We start from the raw sequence: 23,571 nt of genomic DNA, 5'->3' as shown, positions 1-23,571 counted from the left end.
CAGCCTTGACTTACTTCTTTTCCTATTTGGAGCCAGTTTGTTATTCAATGTCCAGTTCTAACAGTTGCTTCCTGACCTGCATATAGGTTTCTCAAGAGTCAGGTAAGATGGTCTGGTATTCCTATTTCTTGAAGAATTTTCCACAGTTTATTATGATCCACACAGTCAAAGGCTTTGGTATAGTCAATAAAGCAGAAATAGATGTTTTTTGGAACTCTCATGCTTTTTCAACAATCCAGCAGATGTTGGCAATTTGATCTCTGGTTCCTCTGCCTTTTCTATGTCCTTTTGATGAAGTAAGGAGATTTAAATTGAACAAGAAGGAGAGGTGGGGTATTAGTAGATAAGCAAACGTGTCTTAGATGCACATATATCAAGAGAATACAAACAAGTGAGTGTAAATCTAAGAAAGTCCAAGAGTTTGGCCATCAAAGAGTTATGGGAGCATTGCATTGCCCAGGATTGAAATATGGAAACATTTTCTGAGTAAAGGAACATGAAGAGAGTTTATAGATGAGAATTCCTTGGTTTGTGACATTGACAAATAAGACAACATCAGTATTATAGTCTAGGAAATCTCTAATACAATGGGGAGGAACACTCAGGGAGAGGGTTTAGATCAAGGGACCTGAGGAAGAAGACTCATCAAAAGCATCATATTCAAACTGAACATATTTTTTAACCCTCTAATCCAGTAGCTGTATTTAGGTTGATATCTCCAATAAACATATTGACAATTTCCCTTGTTTTCAAACAGAAACTTCATCTTATATCCATGCTGTTTGCCACCATATACTCCCAGGATCCAGGCAGCTTTTTCTGACACATCTTCCTCCCAGTGATTATTCTGTGATGTGATGACTGGGGAGCCCAGGACACCATAATCGCCAAAATCATCATTCTTATATACATTTGGTTCCAAATTGTACAGATATCTCAACTGCTTCTGGTCCTCAGAAATGGCAAGGTCTTAGCAAGAAGGTTCAGGAACATGTGAACTGTGGAAAAATCACAGGGTTGGTTTAGGGCTACAATGTAGGTTTATTTGTAACCCTGTAAAAGGGATCTTTAAAATAACTTGAATGGAGAGGTTGTGTGTGTGTGTGTGTGTGTGTTGGGAGTGGAAACAGACATCTTAAAATATGAGACCTAATAGAAAATGAAAGCATCTAAAAGATGATGAAAACAGGGTAGCTTGATGATCTTGTGATGTTTCCTTACCCCAGTAGCGTTGCACATCTGTCAGCCCTGAAATAATAATAATAAACCATAATGTTACATATAAACAAGAGAGTCAGCTCTGAAATCTGTTTTTTCCAGGTTAGGGGAAGGGCTGTGGTGAGGTACTGAAGTGATGAAAGAAAAGATGAGCAAACACTTGGTCACTTTCCATAAATAGGACCACATCATCAAATGCAAAGTATCTGGGCTTTGCTGTCTCTATCCACATCTAGAAATTGGAGCCTCCTCCCCGTTTTACCCCCATCACAAGAATTCCACAGACACCCACTTAGGTAGCACTCCTCACCATTATACACTTGCTGTATGTCTGTCAGATCAAGAGCTGAACATGTTCTCCTCTGTCCCTTGGGGAGAGTTCTGGGCTTCTTCAGGGTTAAAGTTTCACTCCTAGGGAAGACAAAGATTGACCCCCACACGACTGACTTCTTGTTCCTCTAAAACTAGTGACTTTCACTCCACTGATGCCCTTGAACTGTCCTGGGAAATGAGAGACTGGACACCTGACTTTGGCGCCAGAAGGAATGTGTTAATGTCCACCTTCCTAGTTAACCTCCGTGCGACCTGGGACTGTACTGACCTGTCAGAAGGACAGTTATTCTTTCTTTAGTGAAGTCATTAACTTCTCCCTCTCTAGCTCCTAGAAAGCATATCAAATTATTTGAAATAATATTTTGGTAACACAAAAAATTAATTTGTGGAAAAATCCCTGCATAGATACATGTTCTAGGGAGGTGTCAGAAAGTTAGGGAGCAGGACCTGGCACCCAGGTGTTTGAGACATACCAGGTATGAGAACACTGTCTAGAGAGTCCTGAGATCTTCAAAGTCTGCTCCCCAAAACAGAGGCTCTCAGAATACCCTGAGATCCCAGGTTCTCTGGGAATAATGGCAAACCCTTGAGAAACAGGACATTAGGAATACTAAGCAACAGTGGTTGACATTTCATGTGTTTGTAACAATCTTGCTGCCACCATGTACACGTGCAAATTCAAACACAAGGATGCTACCTTTCCATTCGGCCTTCTAGACTCTGTGAGCAAGAAGGAGCAATTGTTTGCAGCACAGCCATAACAGTCTTTGATATTCAAGTCTGTTTTTGGAAATCTAATCAGAAAGATATAGAAGGGCCAAGTCTCTTCTATACCCAAGGCAAAATTCAAATATAAAGGAGTTGTCTCCAATTTGGGTGCTTGAGAAGACATGACTCTCCCAAGGTAATTCAAGCACCTACTAAATATGAAAGCTAGTTGCATAAGGACACCAAGTGTGCATTAAATATTTGAGGTCACAGGAGTCTGTTATTTCAACGTCTTATTCCTATTAGGGTACAGACTAAACTCTATGACTTTCAATGACCGCAATTATCTACAGTAGAAGTTGGTCCATTCTTAATCATTAGGAAAAATTTAGCCTTGATTTGTGAACAGAAATTGAAGGGAAATCTATATACCATTTTTTCTGCCTTGACCATTATTTTCCTCTAATTGGCCACCAGATAAATCTAGCCAGTGGTTTTAATTATTTTTATTCCATAAATGGACTATGTCTGATCTCCCACACGTACCTTTTCATGATGTCGTTCACGTCCTAGTAAGGAAAAAAACATGAGTCAAGAAGTAATAGGTCCTCCCACTTAGAAAGCTTCATTATATTCCCACCAGCCGCTGAGTGTGTGAATAGGATGGTCTCAATGTGAGAGCAAAAGTAAAGACAAGAGCAAGGCCATTCATTCTAGAAGACCCTTGTAACGCTGTCACATTTTCAACAAAGGTGAAATAGCTTTGACACCTGTAAAAGCAGGAGGCTTTTAGTATGTGCTGATGAGAGAACATAAAAACCAACATATTCGCTTTCCTGAAAAGGCATAAGATGTCCCATGAGGCTATTTCAATATTTAATGGTTCTTTAATATATTCAACAGAAGTATCAAGTATTATACTATTATTTGCCAAGGTTTAAGCCATGCTTTGGAGAATCAACAATGAATACATAATGCTAATATTCCTAAAGCTATTTACATGGCTTTTATGAGGCTGGAAGTAAACAAATGTCTTAATGTACATGTTTTTCATGTGTCTCTAGCATCATTTTACACACTATCAGTGATCTTTTTCACTCCCTTAACTTCAGCATAACACACACAGTTGATTTCCAATTCTTTACTTTTACTCAGTTTTGACTCTTCAGTTCAGTTCAGTTCAGTTCAGTCGCTCAGTCCTGTCTGACTCTTTGCGACCCCATGAATCACAGCACGCCAGGCCTCCCTGTCCATCACCAACTCCCGGAGTTCACTCAGACTCAAGTCCATCAAGTCAGTGATGCCATCCAGCCATCTCATCCTCTGTCGCCCCCTTCTCCTCCAGCCCCCCAGTCCCTCCCAGCATCAGAGTCTTTTCCAATGAGTCAATTCTTCATATGAGGTTGTCAAAGTATTGGAGTTTCAGCTTTAGCATCGGTCCTTCCAAAGAACAACCAGGACTAATCTCCTTCAGAATGGACTGGTTGCATCTCCTTGCAGTCAAGGGACCATCAAGAGTCTTCTCCAACACCACAGTTCAAAAGCATCAATTCTTCTGTGCTCAACCTTCTTCACAGTCCAACTCTCACATCCATACATGACCACAGGAAAAACCATAACATTGACTAGACGGACCTTTGTTAGCAAAGCAATGTCTCTGATTTTCAATACGCTATCTAGGTTGGCCGTAACTTTCCTTCCAAAGAGTAAGCATCTTTTAATCTTATGGCTGCAATCATCATTTGCAGTCATTTTGGAGCCCCCCAAAATAAAGTCTGAAACTATTTCCACTGTTTCCCCATCTATTTCCCATGAAGTGATGGGACCAGATGCCATATCTTCGTTTTCTGAATGTTGAGTTTTAAGCCAACTTTTTCACTCTCCTCTTTCACTTTCAGCAAGAGGCTTTTTAGTTCCTCTTCACTTTCTGCCATAAGGGTGGTGTTATCTGCATATCTGAGGTTCTTGATATTTCTCCCAGCAACCTTTGTCTCTTAAATGCTTATTTATTTATTCAGTAAAAAATAAGTCACAAGAATCAGTAATTTAGGACCTTTAATCTGTAACTTACTATTCATCAACTAAACTGTCTCCTGTCTTGTATCCCATTTTCATAATGTTACCAATAAGCACTCAATCATTGTCCTATAACTAGAGCATTTATCTGCACTTTAGTTTGTACTGAGTCAGTTTTGTTCAAGTCCTTAACAGTTTGTAACCATCTAATCTTCTTAATCATCAGAGATGTTGTTTTCTTTGAGCAGATTAATCAGTATATTTGGTGTCTTTAATATTAGACTTATTTCCATGTTGCCTAAAACTAGTACAACAGCTGGGTCCACATACAAAAAACAAAAAACAAAATCTCTCTTCTATTTTTTTTAGTATATGACAAAAATCAAATATAACTGCAATAAGTAGAACCTTTTGTGAATACCGTTACAACTTTAATCAATGCTTAATTTTGAAGCTCCGGCCTTGTCATCAGAATCTGGTCTGTGTATTTTCCCAATCCTATTTACTTCACCTACATTGACTTTTGGAGAAGGAAATGACAGCCCACTCCAGTATTCTTGCCTGGAGAATTCCATGGACAGAGGAGTCTGGTGGGATATAGTCCATGGGGTTGCAAAGAGTCAGACACGACTGAGCAACTATCATTCATATTGATTTTATTCTCAGTTACTGAAGAAAGCAAAAATCTCCTGACAGAAACTCCAGAAGAAAAGAGAATTTTTCTTCCCATTGTTCTGAAAAGTTCAGATGCTTGCAGGCATTAGCCTGTAGGATTGGGTGCAATATTTAAAACATCATTGTGTTGTTGCTGGAAGGAAATGAAGCAGTGGTACAGGAAGTTTCTATTTTTACTGAAATGAATTGGTGTTAATCAGGAGTAGATCATGATGGGATAGGAAACATTCTAATCATTAGAGCAACTATTAGGAAAAAATGAAAAAAATATACATAGTTAGAAAGTAAGAAAACAATATTTTATACCAGAGATATTTAACAAAAAAGAAGCTAGTTGAAGTGAATGAGAAGAATGAAAACTAGCCATATGGAATGCAAATAAAAAAATGATAAATTTAAATATAACCAGATCAATGATTGCATTATTAAATGGCATTGTATTAATACCCCTGTTAAAAGGAAGATTTTTTTGACCTGATAAAAAGTCACTATTGCCATCTACAGGCCATATATTTTACATTCAATGATACAAGAAGAGTGAAGTTAAAAACATAGAAAGCTATATATCCTATGAACAGTAAAGCTCAAGTGTTCGTATCACAGATGCTGGGGTTTCTTGCCCAGTGTTACCTGCAGCATCTCCATTGTTGACCCTTTCAGACGACGTTCCACATCTGACATGAGATTTCTCACCAGCTGGCTCTGCTGGATTAGCACATGCTCAGAGTCTGCCAGGTTACGAAGACCAACTTCCTCCTTACGCTTCAGTTTTTGCATTTCCTTCACCTCCTCATATTTAAGGTTCTTTCTCAGTTTTTGAAACACTGCCTTGACATTTTCTCTCTCACGTTGTATTTGATCCTTCAGGAGTAAGAGAAAGAGAGAGAGGAAGACAGGGAGAGAGAAAGGAGGGAAGCAGTGATTAGGGAAGCTCACAGGATAGTTCTTTTCTCTCTACATCACATTTCAAAATAATAGTCCCAAATCTGCATTGTTGAAGACAACTCACAGCCAAATGGGAACCCTGGCTGTGACTCAGTCTTCACACAGCTGTCCAGGATGCTCGTGCCTTTCTGCATTACTCTTGACTCCCTCCCACCACCTTCTGCTAAGGTTGAACACTGAGGACAGGTGTAAGTTGCTCAGTTATGTTTGACAGAACTATGAAAGTGAAAGTGAATGTCACTCAGTTGTGTCCAACACTTTGCAACCCCAGGGTCTATACAGTCCATGGAATTCTCCAGGCTAGAACACTGGAGTGAGTAGCCTATCCCTTCTCCAGGGGATCTTCCCAACCAAGGCATCAAACCTAACCCTAACCCTAACCCCAAGACAGAGCTGTGGGCTATTGCCAAATGTCTCCTCCCGAAGAGTCAAGGACAGAAGCACATCGTGGGAATGGAATAGGAAATTCCCTTGGTATCCTCATGAGAGATGCCCTCTGGTAAATACCTCCCTTCCAGTATCTATGTTCATGTGTGATACATTCCCTTTTTAGCCCACCCCATCAGGGATAGGATGAAGGAAAGGACTAATCAAACGACAACTGTCAGGGAACAAAGAGGAAGGCCGCTACTTGTGACCACCCAAGGTCCTGTCCAAGATATCTGTCTAACTCCCTGAGGAAGTGCCTTCTCCTACCTTCCAGGCGGCAATGTCTGCTCGGACTTTAACTTCCAATTCCTCAGCTTCCAGCTGCTTCTCCCTCAGCTTTTCTAGAGCTTCCTGGAGTTTCTTCTGTGAGAAAAGAACCACACCAGAGTCAAGCTATGGGCTTTCTCAGCATCACTGCAGAAGATAAATGAGAGAAATGAGGCTGATTTCCAAAGAGAATCTACTTTACAAAAACTGTAGAGAACAGCTATTAGAATATGTGACCTGGGAGAAAACCTGAGGTGGGGAATGTATTCTTAAGAGTCAAGAGATTGGAGTCAGCATTCTCTCTGCAAAGAAGACTGGTTCTCTTTAGTCTAGAGAAACCTGATCCTGCAGCAGGGAAAAACTTATACCTCAATGTCCGTATTACCCTCCTCATTACCCCATGTCCTCATTACCCTCCTGTTCAAAGTCATCATGAGAGCTTCTTTGGGCATCAGATCTCTACCCACTTCTGACCTAAAGTCTGTGTGTAAGATCATTGCTTTGTAATTGGGGGAATTCACAGAAACGTCCATCAGCATCAGAAGGTGGGCATAGGATGAAAAGAGATCACAAGCCTCGAGTCCATGGTGACCAGGTAAACAAAGTCCAATGCAAAGTGGAGATTTCCCTTCAAGTAACACTTTGTGGTCTGTCTTTCCTCCATTCTGCTCTCTCACCTGATAGTCCTGGGCAACCTCTTCCATGAGGAATGTGTGGTGCCCATGGTGCTCCTGGGACCGCTCACAAAGCCAGCAAATGACTTCCCTATCCTCCTCACAGAAGAGCATGAGTTTCTCTCCATGGCGCAGACAGAGATGTCTCTCTTGCTCCACCTCTGGGCTCAGCTTGACCTCTCTGAGCCTCTGTACTATGTTGGCCACATGCCTATTAGGCCTCAAGTTCCCAGGCTCATAACTAATTCTGCACACAGGGCACCTTCTGTCCTCGTCTGGGTCATTCATGGACACCATGTTGTTTGCAGTGATGCAGGCTTGGCAGAAGCTGTGGCCACAGTCAAGGCTCAGGGGTTCTGTCAGAAGCTCCAGGCAAATGGGGCACATCACCTCCTCCTGTAGGCTCACCACAATTCCTGAAGCCATGAGAGTTGCTCAACTCGTCCAGCTTGTCCTGACTTCTGAGGGTTCTCTTTCTCAAAGATCCCTGTGTGTTGGAAGGTTAAAAGGGGACCGAGTTAGAAAGACAGAAATGCAAGATACTAGTTGTCAATAAAACAAGTACAGTCCCACATCAGATTATTGAGGAACAAAAATGAACCATCAAGATACAAGATAAGAAGCTTGGTGAGCTGGCAAAAAGGACATTTCATGATACTTTAAAATATTTTATTTATTTTTTAACTGAATGAGAATTTTCTCTATGATTCAGGGACCACAAACTAGGATTCTATAGCAACCTAGAGGGGCGGGATGGGGAGGGAGGTGGAAGGGAGGTTCAAAAGAGAAAGGACATATGTATATCTATAGCTGACATATGTTGATATTTGGCAGAAACATGGAAAAAGCAAGAGAGTCCAAAAAAAACCCATCTATTTCTGCTTTATTGACTATGCCAAAATCTTTGACTGTGTGAATCACAATAAACAGTGGAAAATTCTGAAAGAGATAGGAATACCAGACCACCTGATCTACCTCTTGAGAAATCTGTATGCAGATCAGGAAGCAACAGTTAGAACTGGACATGGAACAACAGACTTGTTCCAAATAGAAAAAGGAGTACATCAAGGCTGTATACTGTCACCCTGCTTATTAACTTCTATGCAGAGTACATCATGAGAAACGCTGGACTGGAAAAAACACAAGCTGGAATCAAGATTGCTGGGAGAAATTCAAGAACCTCAGATATGCAGATGACACCACCTTTATGGCAGAAAGTGAAGAGGAGCTAAAAAGCCTCTTGATGAAAGTGAAAGAGGAGAGTGAAAAAGTTGGCTTAAAGCTCAACATCCAGAAAACGAAGATCATGGCATCCAGTCCCATCATTCATGGGAAATAGATGGCGAAACAGTGGAAACAGTGTCAGATTTTATTTTTCTGGGCTCCAAAATCACTGCAGATGGTGACTGCAGCCATGAAATTAAAAGACGCTTACTCCTTGGGAGAAAAGTTATGACCAACCTAGATAGCATATTCAAAAGCAGAGACATTACTTTGCCGACTAAAGTCTGTCTAGTCAAGGGAATGGTTTTTCCTGTGATCATGTATGGATGTGAGAGTTGGACTATGAAGAAGGCTGACTGCGAAGAATTGATGCTTTTGAACTGTGATGTTGGAGAAGACTCTTGAGAGTCCCTTGGACTACAAGGAATTCCAACCAGTCCTTTCTGAAGGAGATCAGCCTTGGGTATTCTTTGGAAGGAATGATGCTAAAGCTGAAACTCCAGTCCTTTGGCCACCTCATGCGAAGAGTTGACTCATTGGAAAAGACTCTGATGCTGGGAGGGTTTGGGAGCAGGAGGAGAAGGGGATGACCGAGGATGAGATGGCTGGATGGCATCACCGACTCACTGGACGTGAGTCTGAGTGAACCCCGGGAGTTGGTGATGGACAGGGAGGCCTGGCGTGCTGCGATTCACAGGGTCGCATAGAGTCGGACACGACAGAGGGACTGAATTGAAGTGAACTGAATAGAAATCTGTAAAGACATTTCATAATAATTTTAAATACTTTCCTCTTGATTCATGTTACATGACAAATTATATCCTTATATGTGGAATTATTTTTATTCTTTAATTTTGCTAAACAAAAGGATGACCTGACACTTTTTCCACTAAGATCCTTATGGGACCCAACATCTTTCCAAGGCCCGTATATCCTCAGTATCAAAATATCAGTATGACTGTCTCTTGTACTTCAGTAAACTCTCCTCTTATCACATAGACTTGCTCTGAAGACTTATCACAATGTAATCATTGTCATCATTTGTTGGATGTTTGCAATGATTTCTCTTATTGTCATGACATAATTTTAATATAGCACAAGATTTCCCAGGGGGCTTAGTGGTAAAGAATCTGGCTGCCTGCCAATATGGGCAATGCAGGTGACTCAGGTTCAATCCCTGGGTTAGGAAGATCCCCTGGAGGAGGAAATGGCAACCCACTCCAGTAATCTTGCTGGGAAAATCCCATGGACAGAGGAGTCTGGCGGGCTTCAGTCCATGAGGTTGCAAACGGTCGATCACAACTGAGCACACACATATAATATTTGATATGTGTGTCTGTACATGGTGAATGCAAACCCATATTCAGATATGTAAAGAGAGATGGTGACTACAAAGATCACATATCTTCAATACACAGAGTGGAACTAAACCTAATGTGTTAGTGGTCCTTCTTCAGGGGCCTGTCTCCTACCCATTGAGCTAATCAAAGACAAACAAAGGCAAATTCATGGACTGAATTAACATCAAATGCACTGGGAGTGTGGAAGTGAAGAAGTGAAGAGATGCATATCACTTGGGAGGTACTGGGAAGTCTTAGTGGGTAAATAGTGATTTCCCCTTGGACTGGAAATAGGTCAAGGATACTGATAGGAGCCCAGAGATGTGTGTGTGTAAGAGGATTATAGGGAGGGAGGTAGTATCAGTATACTCAACCAATCACACAAATCAGGTATCTGAAAACATATAAATACAGGTGAAATAAATGTCAGTCTTGAAAAAAAAAAGTCTCAGTATATTGGGCAAGATCATTCGACTAATTATCACTAATAAGTAAAATAGGCTAGAAACTAGACTCATATCCATAAAAAGAAATATGAGTCTAAACAGAAGATTTAAACCACTACTAACTTGATATTCACCTAGAAAGTAATCGTAAATAAAAATTCAGCCTTAGGTGCATATATATATATATATATATATATATATGCCGGGAGCCAGTGTGAGGAATCCCGCCCGTGACAAGGTCATGAGGAAGGAAGCTGACATACGCAAGGCGTGCTCAGACTTCAGGGACCCCTCTGGAAATTCCTAAGCATGTACCCCAACAAAAATCTGCCAGCTTTTGTGCTCTGCTTTTCCACGCCAATGCCGTCCACCCTTCGAATTCCCTGGATCCACCGGGGCTGGACCCCGGCAAGTGGCGCCCGAACAGGGACTTCGAAGGTAGGTTCCTTGGAGCAAAAGCTCCCCCTGGAGCACTCTCTGTTGCTCCCCCCGGAGTGACTTAATCACTCCCCCCAGAGTACTTTCGGGTACTCCCCCAGTGTTGAGTGTTCGGGACAGCTAGGACCCCACTCAGGGTGCCGCGGACCCCCCTGTAGGATAGACAGGGTGAGGAAGAGTGGGAAGTGTTCAAGGGTTTAAGAAAAACCTGGTGCTCTAGAGGTTGAAAAGAAACCTGCTATTTTAGGGTTTAAAACAAAACCCCCCTTGGCTAAGGTAAAACCTTTTTGTCAAGGCAGACTTTTCTATAACTCTTAATTTTCTGACACAGGTAACAATGACTCAAAACAATGACACCTCTTTATACAAGTAATTTTGTAACTGTTAAACAAAAAAGACAAATTAAAGATTAAAAGGCTACTGTTACGAGAACAATGTCCTTGGTTTCCAAAAAAGGGATTTAGATACTTGGGTGAAGCTAACAAAACAGCTAAAAACTTATTATACTTTGCATGGGCCTGTAAATGCTTTTGCTCTGTAAAATATGATTACAAATGTTCTGGACCCCTTTCATGAGGCTGTTAGATAGCCTATTGGAGAGACTACAGTGGTAAATGGTAGTGGGTCTCCACCTTCTATGCATATCATATTTTCTGCCATTGGCAAACAAAAGGAGAGAGACTACTCTTCCTCCCGAGGAAGGAGGGTGCTTACAGGACGCAGCGGCCGAGCAGCGGCCGAGCACCCTGGAGAGCCCCCTCCCCCTCTACACAAACCAAACCTTTAAAAAAGTTATCTTATTTAAGGCGACCACTGCAACCTCTGCTTGCGCCTCCCCAGGGCTTAAGAACTCCCCACTTTATATCCAAAGCCTCCCAGAACATTGCTTAAGTTTGAAAACGATAGTGACAATATTTTTGAGCAAAAGAGCTTTTAAAACAGAGCTTGCTCCTTGCATAAAATCCCCTCAGGAGGGGCCTCACCCAACAAAAAAAAGAAAAAGGAAGAAAAACAGAAAAAAAAAAAAATATTCGTAATAAAAAGGACTTTACAAATGCAAAATGTTTCTCTTGAGGCCAAATAGAACATTTTTTGCCAAAATGTCCTGCTAAACAGAGATAACAAGCCTTACCAAACAACCCCAGGTAGCTCAGGCCTGGACCTCAGTTTCACCACCTTAATAAAAATAACTCCTGACTCAGATTCCAGTGTCTAGTCCCCTGCCTGAGGACATTGTAAGACTTGTGCTGGGGCATAGCTTGCTTTCTTCTCAAAAAATTTCGGTAGTGTCTTGTGTAGTAAATTCTGATTATACTGAAAAAATTGAAGTTTTGATCTCACCACCTGCTAAAACTGTGCAATTAATAATAATAATAAAAAAAAATAGCACAGCTTTTGCTTTTACCTTATTACCAAACAGAAAAACCAGACAAAAAAAGCCCCAGAGGATCTAGATCTAGCTTTTTGGGTGCAAAAAATTGCAGCTTCTAGGCCTTTAAAAGATTTTTTAATTCAAAGATATAAAATGTCATGGCTGTTAGACAATAGACAAGATGTTTCTTACATTGCTGAGAGACTAGCGCAGCTCCTGGCCAAAATATACTACTGAAAAGGAGTTGGTGGGATTAAAAAAAGTGGTATGCAGGATAAAAATGCTATAGAGTAAGAGGTGAGAGAGAGTTTAAAACCTTGGTGAATAGTGAGCTCCCCGTTGCTGGAAGTAGTCAAGCAAAGATTAAATGGTTACTTGTCATCTAAAAGGCTATAGACCAGATTTGGGTTATAAAAAGATCATTAAAAAAGCTTTTCTTGCTTCTTATATTTGGGTCTGCCAAAAGTTTTAAAACTGATAATGTCCTTTTAAAGCTGCTGAGAGATTGTTTACTAACTTTAAATGATTTCCAAAAATTATTAGGTGATATTAATTGGATATGCCCACATTTAAAACTGACTTCTGTAGATTTAAAGCCTTTTGTTTGATTGCTGAAAAAAACAATCCTAATCCCAGTTCTAAAAAAAAGGTTGACTAGTGAGACAGAGTTGGCTTTTGTTAAAGTGAATGAGGCTTTAAATGATCAGTAATTAAGATTAATATTGCCAAAAGAGGAGATTAAATTATTCTTGCCACAAAATGTATACCTACAGGATGCTTGTGACAAGAAGGCCCATTGGTTCCATCTACCAATGACCCCAAAAAAATAGTTTTATCTTATCCCAACTTGGTGGAACAATTAATTTAAAAAAAAAAAAAAAAAAGAAGTGTAGAACTTTTTCGAAAATAAGTAACAATTATAGTAATTCCATTCAATAAAGATCAACTGCAATTCTTTTACAAAAATAGTGATTTGACAAGTTGCTCTGATAGATTTCAGGAGTCAAATTTTGTTTTATTTGCCCTCAAGCCCCCACAGTAGTTAAAAGTGCAAAAATTTTAGATTGGCAATTTGAGGATACCTGTGGAACTTTCTAACCTTATGTCCTTCCTTCGCTCCCCCTTACCCTGTGGGGGAGGGACATGCTATCTCAAATGGGAGTGTTACTTTTTAGCCCTGATGATAAAGTGACCTCTCAGATGCTGCAGATCGGCTATGATCCATCAAAACGATTGGGTAAACAACAGACAGGAATAATTGAGCCAATTTGCCCAACTCCTCGCAAGCTACGTGCTAAATTGGGATATCCAAATTTATAATGGAGGCCATTGTTTCTGCTGCCGACCCCATTACATGGATACCTCAAGATCCGGTGTGGGTGAAACAATGGCCTCTGCCTAAGGAAAAATTACTGACATATTAATTAAAAAGATTAATTCAAGTATACTGATTTATTAAATTGTTTAGTAAAGAGCCATCAAACATTGTAATTCCATATAACAGAGAACAACTTGATGCTTTTCAAATGTTTGATGTTGATTGGCAGATTGCTATAGAAAATTCTTGTGATCATATCTTGCATCATTTACCCTCACGTGCTTTGTTAATTCAAAAATTAAAAAAGGAGAAATTAAGTATAGTTTTCCCCCATCAGATTTTACAACATGCTCTTTCTGTAATAAATTAAATGCCGATTCATCTGGAACAGTAAGATGTAAAACCATTGATAAAGTGGAAAGATCTCCTCTCCAGATAACAAAAAGATCCCAACCCAGAATTTACTGCGGGTCGAGGAAGTGTTTATATTTTTTCCACGTTTGGATCCCGGACAGACTGATTCGCCAGAAAAGAAAAAGGGAACTTCTCTGCCGCCACCGCCGCGGGAAACAGCCGCGCACCAAAAGCTGTGGGCGGGGCCAGCCTGACTGACGGAACCCAGTGCACCGCACTCGCAGCCCCGTAACAGCGCCAGTGTCAGAGGGCGGGGTGAAGGCCTCCGCTCCCACCCGCAGAAGAGGCAAAAGAAACATCAAGATCCTGGCGGGACTAACAGCTGCTGCAGCGCAAACTCCAACCAGAAAATGACTCTATTTACTCTATTTTGGCTTGTCTATCCTCTCCTTATGTTCTTCTTTTCACCAATGATTCCAGAAAACTTAATGTACCTAATGTAGCGACTTGTGAACCATGGATGTTTTCATCTTGTTTAACTCCTCAAAGTAATGTCTGCTCTTTTGTGGTTTTAAAAATGTCCTGTAACTGTAACAACTTATTGATATGATAATTATGTTCTTGCTGTGTTACAACAACTGTATGGCAGCAGTCATTGACTTAACAAGTGTAAATGCCCAATATGTTAAAAAATCAAGTTTTAGGTGTTTTGGAACAGCTCAGATATTAGTTTAGACTTAGGAAAACTTCATAATCAGATTCAGACCTTGGAACACTCCCGATTAGATTTTACCACCGCAGGAGAAGCCAATGACTTTTCCCACACTTTCTCTAACTTCATTTCTGGAAAGACTATTCTGTCTACTGTTTATAATATTGCTCCTCATAATCATTCTTCCCTGTATTGTCTAGATTCTTCGGCAGAGCATTCGGAATCTCGCAACCGAACTGCACCTGATTTTAAACATAAATAATTAATTATTTAAAATTAAAAAGGGTGAGATGCCGGGAGCCAGTGTGAGGAATCCCGCCCACGACAAGGTCATGAGGAAGGAAGCTGACATATGCAAGGCGTGCTCAGACTTCAGGGACCCCTCTGGAAATTCCTAAGCATGTACCCCAACAAAAATCTGCCGGCTTTTGTGCTCTGCTTTTCCACGCCAATGCCGTCCGCCCTTCGAATTCCCTGGATCCACCGGGGCTGGACCCCGGCATATATATATATATACTTGTATACATACAAAAGAACAAACGTGGAAAACATTACCAAAAAGGTGCAGATGTTGTTTAGAAATCAAATAATTGGAGAAAATAAGGGTTATCCAAGAATTTCAGCATGAAAACACAACAGAGAAAGTGCAAACTGAAGAAGACAAAGGAAACATGGAATGATAAAGAAGAAAAAACCTACCAAGTAGAGGAAATGAATTGTGTGCAGAAGACACATCTTGTATGAGTTTGAAAAGGCCAGTGTGGCTGGTGTACAGAAGCCTGCTGGGCTTTCTGCATCACAAGAGGCTGCAGTGACATCAAACATGACACTTCCCAAATGATGTAACGTTCAGGGACCCGTCTCCAAGAGTCAGGAGAAGTTACCAATGTTTTCCCATGAGAGAGGAGTAGGCGCATGACGAGCTGTGCCCTTGGGCTGTGAGATGTTGGATGGACCCAGTGTGCAATTGGGAGGATCAGGTAGGATGCAGGCACAGTTGCTCAGTGGAGAGATGATGATAGCTCGAGGGACAGGGTGATGAAGGAAATGCTGGGCAGCAGGTGAGAGTGAGAGATAAGAAGAGGTATAAGGACAAGATTGGGAGTTGGACTAGATGTGTGGGGACAAGGGGCAACATCAGTCCTGGACTCTTTCTTCCTGTAAAGGTAGTATTGGCTTACTCTTCTACGTTTTGTTATTGTTGTTGTTGTTGGTTTTGTGTTGTGTGTGTATGTGTGTGTATTTTATTTTTCTGGGAAGTCTACTGGGTTACAATAAAGTGAAGTCAGCAGACTTTTGAGAGGGGAACAGGCAGGAAGGCCAGGGGTCTCCAAACGTAGGAAATAGGCTGCAAGTGTCAGACATTGTTTAGGTCTCCCTTAAGAGGCAGGAGGAAACACACTACACGTGTCAGAATGTTTTCCTTCTCTATACAAAGTTAAAAGAAGGTTTCTCTTAAAATTCTGTTTTGCCATGATGACACCTTGTTCCACCTGAACTTGACTTTTCTCAAACCTTGCGTTTTTCTTATGAAAATGTTTTTCATCAACTATGTTAATGAAACTGTATTTGCTTTGGAATTTGCCTTTCTTCATACTTCCCTGGCTCAGAGGGTAAAAGCATCTGCCTACAATGAGGGAGGCCAGGATTCAATCCCTGGGTCAGGAAGATCCCCTGGAGAAGGAAATGGCACCCCACTGCAGTACTCTTGCCTGGAAAATCCCATGGACGGAGAAGCCCTGGTAGGCTACAGTCCATGGGGTCACAAAGAGTCGGATATGACTGAATGACTTCACTTTCACTTTCAATTTGCCTTTCTTCAAAGTGGTTCCACCTCAGACTAACTTTTGTTTTCTTTTCTCAATTCTAGGGCAGATAATAACTCAACAAACCAGTATTCATATCAATGGTTTTGTGGCTGGGGGATGATACACCTCATGCCATCCTATCTCAAAAACGCATATTGTGGGAGAAGGGCCTGGTGAAACTACCTCAGCCTTGAGGTGTCTCTCTTATCTGACTAATAGCTTTCTAACAGACGTAAAACAGCTTGCTAAAACTAGCAAGAGGGGCACTATTTCTTCCCCCTTCTGATGTCTATGTCCGAAGCTTTGTCTATCTCTTTTATACTTTAATAAAAATTTGTTAAACAAAAGCTCTGAGAGATCAAGCCTTGTACTAGCCCCAGATTGAATTCCCGTCCTCTGGAGGCTAAGAATCCGGGTGTCTTTCATGGCTCAGCAGCAACCTTTCACCTTAAGGCCACATTTTTGACAGTAAAACTAGTCTGGATGTATTAAGTGCCTTTTGGTAGGTGCACAAGATAACACGTTAATGAATATCAAGGTCAGGGGTAGACATTATAACATTTTATGGCTAAAGCTTTGCTTAAAATATGGTGAGGGGCCTCCAATTATTTCTCATCCTATTCGAGATCCAGCTACTGCTGAGATGCATCAAGAGCCTATCAAGAAGGGAGGCTCAGAGCATGCATTCAGACAGGAAATGGCAAAATGGATTTTCCTTGCAGTGCTCCAAGGACCTAATATTAAAGCAGCTAGATCCACAAGAGACATGAAGGAACTGGACCTCATACCTGAAGGATGACCCCACACCACTCTCTAAGCAGTGATACAGGCTTCGCTTGGCAACAGGAAGATAGATATGGGAACAGGAGTGGCATCTGCCTGATGAAACTTCACGTCATTTGACTCGCATAATGTCAGAAGGTTGATCCTTACCTTCGATCTTTTGACTTGGAGCTCATGAAAATACAAACTGAAAACACCTCAGATATAACAGCCAAAGATAAGCATAAAGGACATAAAAAGACAATATTTACACAAAAGGGAAAATAGTAAGATCATAGAGATGACTTTCTTTTGTGGCTGCGGTTTAACTGTTTCTCTAAACATAATATAGCCACAAGTTGTGAATGTTATATGAGAAAACTTCACTTTTCCCAAATAGAATTGGAATGTGAAGGTGGGCTTTGTAATATTTCCCAGGAAGTCATCTACTATTGTTTAATATAAATACCTTACAATACTAGCAACGTAAAACTTGAAAAATTAAAGTAACAATTCTAAAGCCTTGTAGCAACTGGCCTGACAGAAGTGAACTGTATGAGTTCAGAAGACAAGAGTCTAACACTGACTCTGCCTGAGAGGGCGACAAGAATAGGTAGCAGAGGTGACTGTGTCCAAAGTCAGCCTTGACGAAATAAGCCTTGGTCAGAAGAAGGCAAATTGAGGCGAGGAAAAGGATTTGACTCGCGTCATCATGTGCCTGAGAAAGGTGGGTGCAGGTGAAGGTTCTTTAGGAAGGAGGAAAGGGGGGATTGCAGAGACTCCTCTAAATTACTTTCCATGTGGGTCTCACAGTGTTGTTATGAGAATACTTCTCTGACATCCTTTTATATCCTGAATACCAATCAAGTAAGATTTTAAAAATAAAACTTAGATATCACTGTTATTAGAAGTTAGAGCTTCCAGATGTCACTTCTAGAAATTCTTCCCTTGTGCTCCCCTTGCCTCTGATCTCTCAGCTGAGCTGGCCCGAGGTGGCCGATCCGGCTCAAGGAGAAGGATGAACAGGTTAGGGATGTACGGAAGTGCAGCAGTTCCCTGTGTCTGGACAAGAGAATCCACGAGAGGCTGCAGAGCCTGCCAGATGCCATAGCATCCAGGCAAGCCCAGGCAAGCCTAGGGAATGAGAATTTACCTACACGGTCATGCAGATAAAGAACTGTCTTCAGCAAGGTGCAGTTCACACTCACAGAATGGGAAGGAGCTGTGGGTAGATTCAGCCTTGAGAAATAAACATCCCTTCCAGGGAAGAAACAATAAAGTCATTTGCTTTATTCCAACCCTGCTTCTTGTAATAGTTCCCTTCCCCAGACATATCTTCAGTCAGCACTCTCAGCAGGAAGTCTGCAAGTTGGCTTTACCCTCCTTAGAACAGCTTTCACACAACAAAACTCACCCAAGAAGATTTAATCGTTTCTACTGTGTCTCTCAAACTCTGTCCTCTACAAGCCACACAGCTTTCCTCGGACACCAGTGGAGAAGTTGTGATTCCTCGGAGAAGAGTGAAGGCAGGACCCGGGCAGATGTTTTCAGGATTCAGTCACCGCATCAAAGGCCTGAGCGCCCCTAAGAAGAGTCCTAGTAGAAGGTGAGGGGAAATGAAAGTTAAATTCAAGGGTGTGGAGTAAGGGCAGGAAAGGACAAGATAAACTGCAGACCAATGGAAGCTTACCGAATAGGTTCTATGGGGCAATGACAAGGCTTTTGTGCCTGAGCCTGGTAGGGCAGTGATAGGTTTTTCTATCTCAGCTCTCCTCCTGCAAACTGTTCTCCTGTCTCTTCTATCCTTTGGAAAACTAAACTTACGGAGCAAGTTAATTTCATAGACACCCAATTTGTCTTGTTTCCTTACTAAGAAACCGTCTGGAGGAAAGAGTAAAGTACGCCCCTTTACCCCAGTGAAGACCCACACTGAGGATTTCCCTGAGGCAGCAACACTGCTGTGCTCTCCCCCAGCCCGTGTCCATAAGCTAAAGTAAGTGAATCTGGCCGGTCCATCCTATTAGGTCATGTTAGAGGAACTGGCTCAACATATCTGAAATCACTCAGGTGGTCGGTCAGAGGGGGACCACAGAGTCCACTGATGCCGACTTTTAGGAGATGGATGTGATATGACCAGACTGACACTTTTCCTAAACAGGCGGAGAAAGATGAAAGTGTAGGAGTGTCATTTATTGGGCAATGTCATCTAATATTATTTAACATATAATCCCTATGACCTTAACATAATAATGATAAAGTAGGAAAATTAGTGAGATGGTTAATTTTATGTGTCAACAAGGGGCTTCTCAGGTAGCTCAGTGGTAAAGAATCTGTTTGCCTATTCAGGAGACCCAGGAGACTTAGATTCAATCCCTGTATTGGGACGATCCTCTGGAGTAGGAAATGGCAGCCCTCTCCAGTATTCTTGCCTGGACAATTTCATGGACAGAGAAGCCTGGCAGGCTACCATCCAAGGGGTGGCAAAGAGTCAGACACAAGTGAGCACACACGTCAGCATGACTAGTCACTGGGTGCCCAGATTAGACATTCTTTCTGGGTGTGTCTGTGAGTGTGTTGTTTACAGACGAGATTAGTATTGCAGCTGAAGGCTCAGTAGTTTGCTTTCCCCAAGTTGCTTAGACATCATCCAATTTGTTGAAGGAATGAGAGCTAAGATACGAGTATGTGCATACACGTACAGACACAGAAACGGGAAAAAAATCCTCCTGAGAATCTCTTGTCAAATCAAAGGTTGTCCAAAGTTAAAGAAACTGGGACTTTTGGGGAACAAGTAGGGATGAGAGCAGATATCCCTGATCCACTTTATTTTTGACTTTGATTCTGTTGGAGTGTTTAAATATTAAGAAGAACCTCTGTACTGTTCCTATAGGGCCTCCACCAATTAAAAATCTCATCCATACTGTACCAGTGTTCCCTGTTTTCCCTTGCTCCTCACCAACATTTGGTATTTGTGCTATTTATTTTCTCTTTATATTCGTGGTGTTTTTGACGATAGTCATTTTGACACGTTAGGTGATATTTCTTTGTAGGTTTGATTGTCATCAAACCTGATGATTAGCAATGTTAAGAATTTTTTATGTGCCTGTTGGAAATCTATGTCTTCTTTAGAAGAATGTCTATTCCAGGCTTCTATTGATTTGTTATTGGGGTCTTGGTGTTTTTTTCTATGAGCTATTCATAAATTTTGATATTAACCCCTAGTGGTCGTATCATTTGCAAATATTTTCTCCCTTTCCATATGTTGTCCTTTCATTTGGCCAGTTGTTTTGCTTGTTGTGCAGAAGCTTTTAATTAGGTCTCATTCTTTTTTTGTTTTTGAATTTGCCTCTATTTCTTTTGCCTTAGGAGACAGATTCAAAAACATATTGCAATGATTTTTTATGAAAAACTGTCTTACCTACATTCTCTTTTAGGAGTTTTATGGTTTTAGGGCTTACATTTAGGGCTTTAATCCATTTTTAATTTACTTTTGTATGCGGTCTGAGGAAATGTTCAAATCTATTTTCTTACATATAGCTGTCCAGTTTTCTTAGCATCCGTTATTGATGAAATTTCAGGACACTTTCTTTAGTCTTTTACTGAGAAGAGAATCTGTAACTGGGAGAAACTGATAGATTCCTATTCTTTTCAGCAGAATGTGGCTTCATTCCTGGGGTTAGGAACCTCTGTGAGAAAGTGAGTGCCACACAGTGAACTGATCTTTTCTTTTGTATATAGACATTCAGATCTTCATTTTCTCATAACTAGGTACTTGATCCTGAACTGGACAATGGGGCATTTCATTAAAAGAAAAGGAATCAATGTCCCTGGACAGTCACTTGTCAATAATTCAAGAGTAGAGGTTTTCCCTAGTAAGTCAGAACTTTAGTTATAGTAGCAGTGGGCAGACAGGAAGGCAGAGGTCAAAGAGAAAATTTAAAAGCCCAAGTTTTTTCTGTTTTCAAGAATCAGTACTAAGATATTGACTGTGCATACACACACACACACACACACACACATACACACAGAGAAACACTGGAAAAGTCCTCCTTGATAACCCTTCTCTCATCAAAGGTCTTCCTAAAATGAGAAAGTTGAGAATTCCTGAGAACAAACAGGAATAAAAGCAGTGACAGCTTAAACAAATAATCCATTTTATTTCTTTAGAAAGGAAAAATGAACTATGATTTGGTTGGAGGAAGACTGGGGAAAAAATTCCAAAAGACATGGGGATTCCATCAGTCCCTGCAAGAAGATTCATTTCATAAATAATTCTTTCTCTAATCTCACTAAAGGAAGATAGCAGATTTTTTTCTTCCTTCTTCCTCTTCCTCTTTCTTTCACCTCAATGCAAATGTTGGACCAGGGCTCAGAAAACATTTATCTACACCACTGTTAAGAGATCCCATGACTACTTTTGAGAATTAATGTATCACTGTGAATCCCAGGGATGGGGAAGCCTGGTGGGCTGCGGTCTATGGGATCACACAGAGTCAGGCATGACTGAAGTGACTTAGCAACAGCAGTGAATGTAATCACTGTGAATTTTTTTAAAGCTGAACAACCATACCATGGGTTTCCCTGGTGGCTCAGACAGAAAAGAATCAGCCTACAATGCAGGAGACCTGGGTTTGATCCCTGAATCAGGAAGATCCCCTGGAGAAAGGCATGGCTACCCACTCCAGTATTCTTGCCTGAAGTATTCCATGGTCAGAGGAGCCTGGCAGGCTATAGTCCATGGGGTTGCAAAGAGTTAAATGTAACTGAGCAACTCACACTTTCAAACAGACCACTTCAATGAAATAGAATTACTACAGAAAATGTTTAACATGTGAGATAATGTGGCTATCCAAAAACATTTATTTAGCAATTAGGTAAGACTGAGAAAAAATTGCAATTTTTTCAATCTATTTATTCTGTTTCTTAAAAGAAAGAAATAATGTGGAAAATAAAGTAACATGCATTCTGAAAATGATTTATTTCAATCACAGTGAGAAGGAAACAAAAAGGAATAAACATTTATACTGGGCTTCCCCTTATGGGCTCAAAATTACAAAAGTTATGGCAAATGTTGTATTGTTTAATTGTCACAATATTAACCAGGTGATCTTTTAAATGAGAAACTGAACTCCATAGAATTTAGTTTACTTGATAAGAGCTATTATGTAGAAACATAAGAATTATAATAAAATTCTGTGATCACACACACACACACAATTTTCTATGGCAGGAAGCACTAGAGTAGTCTTGATGGAGCAAAAAGGAATCTAGGATCTGAAAAAGGAGACTTCAGTGAAAAGAACCACAGTATTCCTGAAGGAACAAATCTGTTTAATGAGACATTGGTGTAGGTTATATCGTTTAATAATTAATAGATAAAATATTTATTATTGAGACAGTTATATGCTTTACACTTGGTTGAATTTGTTTTTTCACAATGATCTTGTGTGTGGTACAATTTTATAAAAGGGTTATTTTAAGAAAATAAACATATCAGTTAAATATGTTATTCAAGTTTACACTTCTAATATGTAGAGACAGGGCTTGAACTTAGACCCTCTGAACACAAAACTTTCATTCTTAGTACATATCATTTATGATACTTTTTCCTCAATTTCTTAATGAATATGGGCATCATGGATAAACTGAGACACAGCTCAGCACTCACTCTTTCGTGAAGGACTCCTATAGTAGGTCTAATATTCAAACATTGTTGAAAAGCTTTCTTTCATTTTCTCAGTCAGTGGCAGAGTAAATAAGATTGTAAAATTTGGCAAAGGTATTACATCAATACTGCTCTTTCTTTATGGGGCATCCATCATTTTACCATGCAATATGGAAAATTAATAAAGATTTTCTAACACGTACAATATCGGGGGAAATATGACACAAGGGAAACTGTTCACCCTCCTAATGAATGAAGGATGTTCAAATGGAAAAAAAAAAAGAGGCAGCAAGGAAAACCGGTAAGAATGTTGCAGATAAGCACAGGTGTGTTAGATGCACCTACAGTAAGGGGCCCTATAGAGGAGTGGGTGTGAGTGTAAGAAAACTCAACAGCTTGGTGAGCACACAGTCATGGGGCCTGAGTTCATAGGATTGAAATATGGAACTATTTTCTGAGGAAAGGATCATGAAGAGAATTTATAAATGGGAAACCCATGGTTGGTGACATTGAGAAATAAGGCAGTGCGAGCCTCATAGTCTAGGAAAACCCCAACACGATGAGGAGAAACACCCAGGGAGAGGGTTAAAATCCCAGGAGTTGAGAAGGAGGACTCAAAGGCATTATACACAGAATCCTGTTTTAACCCTATGACCCAATAGCCATTTTTAGGTTGATACCTTGAAGAAATCTTTTGCCAATTTCCACAATTTCCATTTTTAGGTTCATATCTTGAATAAACATTTTGAAAATTTCCATTCCCACAATTTCCAAGTTCTAATGGTAACTTCATGATATCTTCACATTTTTCACCACATACCTGCAGGATCCTGGAGAAGGCAATGGCAACCCACTCCAGTACTCTTG

General features: G+C 40.6%; 1 pseudogene; it reads right to left on the bottom strand.

Moving 5' to 3' along the window:
• On the bottom strand, nt 264–23,565 carry LOC102180213 (annotated as a pseudogene).

Source organism: Capra hircus, chromosome 15, assembly GCF_001704415.2.
Source record: "Capra hircus breed San Clemente chromosome 15, ASM170441v1, whole genome shotgun sequence".
Classification (NCBI taxonomy): domain Eukaryota; kingdom Metazoa; phylum Chordata; class Mammalia; order Artiodactyla; family Bovidae; genus Capra; species Capra hircus.
Note: the sequence above shows the minus strand (reverse complement) of the source record. Positions and strands in the feature narration are given on the sequence as shown.